Genomic DNA, 6,544 nt, shown 5'->3' on the forward strand with positions numbered 1-6,544 from the left:
TTACTGAAGAGTTGTAAGCTTGGCAGGCGGACACAAAACCGCCTTTCATCGTGGGTGGAAGATTTCTCAAACAGCACAGAGAAGATATTCCCTAAGCAAAACTCAGAAGGAACACAGAGCAGCAGAGAGGGAGGTCACTATTCTTATTATTTTAAAAATTGGGGGGGGGACCCGCTGTGAACAGCCTGCAGTACCTTGGGATGCCAGTTGACTTACAGAGGCATGTCTGAACACAGGCTTGTCAGTGAAGTAGCAGCTGTTCAGTAGATGTGGAGGTGACACATACAGAAGCCTCCTGTGGAGTACAGCCATGAGCTTTTTCCTGTGGCCAACCTTAGAACAAATCCACTCATTTCCAACTTGCACAAGCTGAAACACAAGCACTTACCTTTTGTAAGCCTAAATCCTGCTCACTAGAGACCCAACTTTTCTTGAAGACAGTTCCGTTCCACAGAGAGCGCCCTTTGACGGAAGGATGTCTCAGTTTAGCCACTTTTTCCAAAGTGCTCATACACTTGTCAGTTTCCCATACACCCCTTAAGGTTTTCAGCACGCAGGTTAATAGCAGCACTTCTGATCAGATGCCTGTTGGTGACACGACATGAATAAAGCCCATCCCTTGCATTCTACATGGATGTCATCCTAAACTGATGTGGGATGCCTTTGATTCAAGCCATAAGGCCTGGCAAGGAGCCGCTGTGCTGTGAAATGCGAGCTGAATCTTTGAGGTAGATTGCAGACCACAAGACAGCTGCAGTTTTTGACTAAGTACATGTGCTTAGTACTTAGCACTTAGCAGGGTTGCAATGAAGGCCTTGGAAAAGATATTTAGATGCCCTGACGTGTCTATACCGACAAAGATTAGAATCGTTCAAACAATGGTTTTTCCCCGGTGACACTCTATGGATGCGAAAGCTGGACTTTGAAGAAGCAAAATAGAAAGAGTATTGACGCTTTTGAACTTTGGTGCTGGAGAAGACTTTTGAGGAGACCATGGACAGCCAGGAAAACAAACCAATGGATCATAGAACAAATCAATCCAGAATTTTCACTCAAGGCACAAATGACCAGGCTCAAACTATCATATATCAGACACATTATGCGAAAACCCAGCTCCCTTGAGAAGTCCATAATGCTGGGGAAAGTTGAAGGAAAGAGAAGAGGAGGACGATCAGGAGCAAGGTGGATGAACTCGATTGCGACAGCAATGAAGGCACCACTGAGAGACCTTAAAGGCCAAGTTGAAGACAGATCATCCTGGAGAGATTCTATCTATGTGGTCGCTAAGAGTTGACACTGACTTGACGGCACTTAATCAATCAAAACATGCACACTGAACATAATTAATCTTTTAAAAACCCTGTAGAGTGAGCATGGAGGCAGCTTTTGCTAGCACATGAAGTGCCAAAAATGTTTCTTCAGCTGGGCAACTTGTCTCAGTGATGCTAAGTACCACCTCTTTATTTGCATGATGCAACAGATCACCTCAGCAGCCCTGTTTAAGCTCACTGGGGTAACTAATTACAACCTGAACTTGGTAATTAGTTGCCTCCATGGAGTGCATATATATTTAACATCATGCAAACTACTGCTTTGTGACGTTGGCTGATTTTCCACAGCATTTTATTTATTGCTCTTTCAGCTGTTCGTGCCTCACCAAATCATGCAAGTCTATTCTGGTCACAAATAGCAAAGCGCTTCCAAAGTCATAACCTCATCAGGCCAGGAGGTATTTGATCAATGCAAGATTGCAAGTGATACTGGAAGGGTGGGTTTGCTCTAGCCATTTTTGACACGCCTACTGGGCTGTCTGCCTGGCTGGGATTCCCTTTGGTCCATTCTCAACATAAAATTCACTAGTTATTATATTCACAAAATCCACATTCTGGTGTTCAAAGCCACTGGTGGGGGGGGGGATCATTGAAATAATAATGCAGATTGCAGTCCAGATATAAGCCCCATTGAATACAGCTGGATTTTTCTCCAGATTTAGGATTAAGCTGCAGCCCTAAAATCAGTTCACAAGTACTTAACCTACTCCAGTGCAACTGTCCCAACACTTCACAGTTACATGGAGCATGCAAAATGTAAATCTCTACGCCATCTAGGCTAAACAGATTTCCACTCCCTGCTTAGCCTTTTCTCCAGACACACAGATTCACACCTTCCCCCAAGTGTATTCGGCCCTCAAGCACAGTAATAGACCATTCTGCTCCGCCTGAACAGGATGTTGTTTCCGCCTCTCCCTTTTCTCATTTTAAACCCTGGCAGATGTGTTTGTGAATGGGAGTCTCTTCCTTTTTTCAATTGAAGGGACTAGCTTCCCAGCTGATCTCCCCCATCCCACACTTTGGGAGCACTGAGGTCCTCCCACCCCCAGGGCTGAGGAATGCAACTTTTTGTCCTCCTGCTAGCCAGTCTGGAGACAAGACAAGAAAGTGCTGCAGTCACCCTGCAGCTAGTAGGATGGGAAGCAGCACTGGCTGAAGATCTGGATCTGAAAAGGTTTCCCGATAGGTAGGAAGCAGTTCAGTAAGGAGGAAGAAGTAACAGGGAGCAAGAGCTTAGAAGGACCCCATGCTGTCTGAACTTTCCCCTTCAGACAGCAAGGTGAACATGGGAAATGGCCTCCTCCCAAGTCAGACCATTGGTCCATCTAGCTCCAGATTCTCTACCCTTTCCCAACCCTAGATGGAGATGTGCCAGGGATTGAATTTGAGACTAGGGTTGCCAACACTCCATTGTCAGAATAAGGGTGTGTGGGTAATCAGGAGCCTGAGTAGCAGGGCTATTGTTTGTGTTTTAACCATTGTCTTTCAACTTAAACCAGTTGCTACTTAGATGACTTGTCCTCTGCTGATTGGTATTACCATGCTTAGCTGAGCGGGGTGTGACCTAATTTTGTTTTCTAAGAAGAAGTGGTGTTAGCCAGCAATGATAGGTTTCTCACACGAGTATGATCCAGTAGTCATTGCATGCATGATTTTCATGATCCCGATACCTAGCCAATCATCCATGGCTGTTGATGTTAATGTGCCCATAAGACAATACTGAGCTAGAAGGACCAGTGGTCTGACTTGGTATAAGGCAGCTGCCTATGTTCCGAACACATCAACAGGTCAAGCTGTAATGCCGGGAGCAAAAGGCTGCAGGGCTCTTTTTCCTCCATCCTTAGTCCAAGACACAATGTAGAGATCTTGCATGAGAAACCAAAAGAGCGTAAGAGCACCTTAAAGTTTTAATAACTGCAGTCCACTTCTTCAGAGATATGAAGTAGCATCCTTAGCTGGCAGCTGCACACCCACACACAGAGAGTGTGGTGTGTGAGAGAGATGGGGTTTTAAGGGGCTTTGGGATGGAAGAGGTACAGCTAGCAATTACAATTAAGTCAGAATGTAGTAGGTAAGATGAGGGCTTTTTTTCCTATTTACTGTACCTGTGAAGTAATTTAGTTCAGCCAGGAATATTGTATTATCATCCTACTGCAGTTGTGAATCAGCGCTGCAGTCACTGCTTACATTTTACCTTAACAAAGGTCACTGACTGTACTGCTTCCCTCCCACATCCCCTTTAATCCCACGTTTACCATTTTCTTCTTCTTGTGTTGCTAAATGAGGCTGAGCGACATCCTCCAACAAGTGGGCCGTAATCTAGAACTTCTTCTGAAATTAACTAATGAGTGTCTGCAGGATTCTGGTTTTGCTGCAACAGACTAAACACAGCTCCCCATCTGGAACTTGAAGGGCGGGTGGTGGGAAGAGAAGCATTCTGTGGTGGATGGGGGCAGGTCTCCCCCCACCCTTCGAAGAGCATGCTGGCCAGGAGAATAAGTTTGTCATCAGCTCAGCCTTTGGGTCTCATGCTGAAGCTGATCCTAGCCTAGCTGCTAAAGGCGTGAACGTTGGCATGCAGACCCTTGGTTAAGGGTATTAAGGACACTCATTCCCAGCACGAGTATTCCATTCACTGCCAGGGAAAGACTTGCACACGTTAACAAATGAGGCATGAGGATACAGTACATATTTTATCACGGCAGGTTTCTCGGTTGTACTTTGGAATTCTCTCTCTCCAAAATCTCAAATCTGATGACACCGCGTGCATTATATGGAGGACGGTGACCAAGGGGCAAATTGAGGTTGAGAAAACACACGCTTCCCTTATCAAGAAGCCAGCAGGGGAGCCAAACACATTTTGGAGGAGGCCGAGGCAGGCAGGAATAAGACAGAGAAAGCTCCACAAGGTTCACAGAGGTGCTCCAAGGCACCCCCTGGAGCGACAGACGATTCTTTCTCCCAACCTGTCTGTGTGCATCCAATTGCGGAGGAGGTGGAAGAGCTATTGCTTCAAAACAAAAGCTATTCCCAAAACAGCAAGGGAATCACCACACAGAGAAAAATCCTCATTTGGATTTGCCACTGAAACATGTCATCAGGAAACGAGCACTCAATGACCTCTCCAGAATGAAAACTGCTTCCTCTCCCTCACCAGCTAAGAGAGGCGTTGAGCAGGAGAAGCTTCTTCTCAGCAAGCCTCCCCTCTGCTGTCATGATTCCACTCCTTTGTTCCAAGGCTTGGACAGGCAGAAATGCCAGAGGGTTCGTGAATGGCAAACCACCAAGCAGCCATTTCTTTTGTAGCACATTGTCCAGCTCTGGGAGGAGAAAAGAGAAAGCACCCTTACCCTTTCATCATTCTGTACATACAGGAATGGTGGGCAACCGAGGACAGGACATGTAGACCAGTCCCAGCGGTGGCCCGGAATAACGTTACTGAGCCCCAGGATAAAATCCAAGTGTAAAAGGGTTGCTCTGGACTCACTCATTTCTTGCCCCCTCCTTACATAGGCTCCTACGAGCTTCACCCCCATATGCTAATAGTTTGTTTCCATACACTCTTGCTGACTTTAGCCCAGCGAGTACATGCAATAAGAGAGATCTAAACCAGTAGAACGTGCAGATCAAAAAAATGCACGAACAAGGGACTTTAAAAACAGAGCTTAGTCAGTTGCACATCTGGGCTTCTCTCCTCTCTTCATATTTTTTTTTTGGCGGGGGGGGGGGGGGGGAGCTTATTCCATTCTGGGATATTCGCTTCTTTGCTCTCTCAGCTGACATGAAGGTCAACACTCCTATACACTGAGGAGGAAGCTCCATTTAACAGTGGGACTTCATTCGTATTAAAACGTGTGCACCACTTTTCGGCCAGCTAAGGCCCACAAATCAGCTCACAAAACAAAGGAAACATGCATAGGGGAGGGCTGCAGGAGTTTTTGAGCACAGTTTAAAAACAGCAGTCCTTTTGTCTTCCATAAAAAAAGTGGGGGGTGGGAATGGCTCACAGGCAACCTGTATTCAGCGGAGCCCTTTTAACATTGCATGGTTATGGCTTGACTCCTTGAAACAAACTCTTGAAGCCAGGCAGCTGCTACTACTGTAGTCTCAGAGGGAATCCCTTTCAGTTGCCTGAGAAAATCTAGATGAGCACACCAACTATATTTGATTCTCCAATTAGACAATGAACACTTCATAAAAAGCATTACAAACATAAGCCAAGATGGAAGGGAGAGACTACAGCTCTGTGCGAAGGCTACTCAGACCCAGGATCCATCTCAGACATTTCAAGCTTATTTGGGAAATCAAATACGAGTGGGTGGTCTCAGGTAACGGCACTAGGACAGACCTCTTCCCAAGACCTTGGAAAATGTTGCTGCTCAGAGTGGACACCAGTGGAACCTCTGGCAACTTGCATTCCCAAAAGGAAGGCACAAGATACAGAAATCCTGCAGAAGGTAAGCAGGTCTGAATCTGGTGAGTGCCTGGAGGGTTGCTGACCTATACACACATTAAGCAGAAGTCCTGTTTCTAAGCTTACTCACCTTAATGCAGCTGCTGATTTCTTGTCCACTCTGAAGGCAAATATAATTCGTATTATTTTTAGGGAGACTAAGCTACTGAACTCAAAATACTGATATACAGCACAATGCAATTTAACAAAAAATTGTAAAGAACAAGCACGATCCAGACAGTCAACATGTAGACGTGATCCACACAGAGCAGGGCTGCTCAGTTTCGACCCTCATGCAGATGTTGGCCTACAATTCCCATAATCCCTGGCTTTTGGCCACTGGCTGGGGATTATGGGAGTCATAGTCCAAAAACAGCTGGGGAGCCTAAGTCGAGCAGGCCTGACGTAGAGTGTAAGGTAATCTTCTCGGCACTTCCCAAATCAGGTACGCTGAAGTGTGCCTGGCCATTCCTGTTAAAAACACATCCAGCAGCCTTTTGCTTTCCAGACCGTGTGCACAGCGAGACTGAATCATTTCCATTACTGCTGTAACCCCACCCAGCTTTAGGAACACGTCAAGAAAAAAACCACTTTAATCTTCTAGAAGCGATTACCTCCACCTGCAATTACCTTTTAAAAATACAGAGTATCTGTGCATTCTATGAAAAAAAATCCACAGAACCTGGCTTTCGCTAACAAGACAAAGAGATAGGGAGCAAACAAGCCTAGTTTCTGAAAAGTAGATTCAGCAGCCCGAGAG

Source organism: Hemicordylus capensis, chromosome 9 (assembly GCF_027244095.1).
Source record: "Hemicordylus capensis ecotype Gifberg chromosome 9, rHemCap1.1.pri, whole genome shotgun sequence".
NCBI lineage: Eukaryota > Metazoa > Chordata > Lepidosauria > Squamata > Cordylidae > Hemicordylus > Hemicordylus capensis.